This window comes from Bison bison, unplaced genomic scaffold (assembly GCF_000754665.1).
Source record: "Bison bison bison isolate TAMUID 2011002044 unplaced genomic scaffold, Bison_UMD1.0 scf7180017861528, whole genome shotgun sequence".
NCBI lineage: Eukaryota > Metazoa > Chordata > Mammalia > Artiodactyla > Bovidae > Bison > Bison bison.
Genome location: NW_011492100.1, coordinates 185,685 through 188,331, shown reverse-complemented (window position 1 = coordinate 188,331; position 2,647 = coordinate 185,685). Strand labels below are relative to the sequence as shown.

General features: G+C 51.5%; 1 pseudogene; it reads left to right on the top strand.

Moving 5' to 3' along the window:
- LOC104983120 overlaps window positions 1-2,177 on the top strand; it is a 5,966-nt pseudogene extending 3,789 nt beyond the window's left edge.
- Window positions 2,178-2,647: the final 470 nt, after the last annotated feature.

Sequence of the window (2,647 nt, the reverse complement as noted above, 5' to 3'; positions counted from 1 at the left end):
AGGCGCTGAAGAATTGATGCTTTTGAACTGTGGTGTTGGAGAGAAGACTCTTGAGAGTCCCTTGGACTGCAAGGAGATCAAACCAGTCCATCCTAAGGGAAATCAGTCCTGAATATTCATTGGAAGGACTGATGCTGAAGCCAGAGCTCCAATAATTTGGCCACCTGCTGTGAAGAACTGACTCATTGGAAAGGACCCTGATCCTGGGAAAGATTAAAGGCAGGAGAAGAAGGGGACAATAGAGAATGAGATGGTTGGATGGCATTGCCGACTCCATGGACATGAGCTTGAGCAAGCTCCAGGAGTTGGTGATGGACAGGGAACCCTGGCGTGCTGCAGTACATGGGGGTCACAAAGAGTCAGACACAACTGAGTGACCAAACTAAACTGAGGAGCCTGGAAGTGCTTTCCTGGTGGCTTAGCAGTAAAGAATCTTCCTGCAATGCAGGAGACACAGGAGACTCAGGTTTGATCCCTGGGTCGGGAAGATCCCCTGGCCAAGGGCATGACAATCCACACTAGTGTTCTCGCCTGGAGAATACCATGCACAGAGGAGCCTGGAGGTCTATAGTCCATAAGATTTCAAAGAGTCAGACATGACTGAAGTGACTTAGCAGGCTTGCACACAGGAGCCTGAAAGCTTTCCTGGATCCCATGTGTAATATTGCTAGAGACAAGAAGGGCTTGTGTAAGGCTGGACCCAAAGAAGGACTTCCCTTGTCAGGATAAGACGAGAGCCTCCCACCCCAGCACAGTCACCGTCTCCCATTCCCAGTTCTCTCCTCACCTGATGGCATCTTCTCCCGTGCAGGAAGGATGAGGGAGGCATAGCCCTGGCTGGGGTCCAGGGACGGTGCTGGACCATGTGTTCTAGGAGGGAAGACAGATTGGAAGCTTACTGTGGCTTCTTGAATCTAAGCTTTAGTGCCATGGGATCCAGAGAAGGGGAATCCAGAGGGTCAACACATGAGAGCTTCCTGTAAGTGGGGGATGGAAAGCAGCTTTGAAAAAAGTAAACCTCCTGTAGTTGGTCTTGCCTCCAGTCCCAACGAGGCAATCAGAGCCTTGCAGAGACCCCTGGAGATGCCCTGAGGACAGCAGAGCAGGCCCCTTTAGCTTGGTCCTCCCCAGCCTTGCACCAGCTGCTTTCCTGAATTTACCTCCCAATGTTCCCTTGCAGAAGTCCTTTTAAAAACCAAACAGGGCCGGAAATTGCTGGGCTCCAGAAATTGCTGCTGTAGGTGATTGCTCAGGACTCTGTTGGCTTGCGGGTGGGTTGCGACAGGGAACAGTCCCTAAGAGTCATAAACCGGTGAAGGGGCCAAAGAAGGTTGAGAAGGTCAACAAGGATGCTGAATTAGTGGCCAAGTGGAACTGCTATACTCTAAGTCAGGAAATGTTAAGATGACCAGTAGTTGCCTGTGAACTTGGCAGACTTTACAACAAAGATGCCATCACTGAGTTTTTACTGGCCAAATCTTCTGTAAAGGCTCTTGGGAAGGCAGCCTCTCACATTAAAAGCATTAAGAATGTGACAGAACTGAGGCTCTCTGACAACCCCACCTGGGAAGGCGATCAAGGAAACCCTAAAGGTGACAAGCATGACGACCTCCAGCGGGCACATTTCATCTGCCCCCTCGTGGGCTTGGAGATGAACAGCCAACACAGCTATTGCTTCTTCCGGTGCTTTGATTGTGTATTTTCCGGGTAAGCCCTCAAAGAGATCAAAGCAGAAGTTTGTCACACTTGCAGGGCTGCCTTCCAGGAGGGGATGAGGTCATCGGGCTCAACAGCACCAAGGAAGGCGTGAGAGTGCTGCTGAAGAGCGGGATGGAGGAGATGCAGCTGCGAGCCAAGCTGGGGAAGAAAACAAAGAAACCCAAGGCAGCAGAGTCTGTCTCAAAATCAGGTTTCAGTGAAGAAGCCCCAGGACCATCAAAAATGAAGACAGGGAAGCCCGAAGAAACCCGTCTTGACTCTTGAGAGAAGAAGACCAACTAACTCAGCTCCCAAAAGTGCAGCAGCACCCAGGAGTGCTTCTCGAAAAGCCGCCAAGAGGTCCATCGCTGACAGCGAACAGTCAGAAGCTTACAAGTTTCCCTGACCACCCACAACTCTGCCAAGCCCTCCAAGGAGGATCGGCCCACTGGGTCACCCACACGTCCTACTGCTTCTGAGGCCCGTGGTGCAGCCTCCACTGGGCCCTGTGTACTTGCTCGTCCCCTTAAAGCTGGAGCCACTCGAGTCGGAAGGCGCAGTGGGGACTCAGTGACCCTGCCGGCCCCCCACCCATCACCCTCTCCCGGTCATCTCCACCCTCTGTGCGCTTGGACCTTCCCACGGCCCCGAGAGCATTTTGGGCACATGTTTACGCTCAAAATAATTAGACTCCAGATTCCTCCTGGGTGTGTGGTCAGCTCATTTTGACTAAAGTTCTCATGGTTTTGCTACCAACAGTTAAGTAATTAAATAAGCAGAGTGAGACTGAACTTGAGAAAGGAAAAAATAAAAATAAAAAGCCACTGTCGTTGGGCATTTCCAGCCTGTGACACCCCACTTGCACCCACAGCTAGATTGTCCTTCTGCCTTCCTCCCACCCAGACTCCCATGAAAATTTCATCCATTGAGCCTTCCTTTCAGTGGGTGG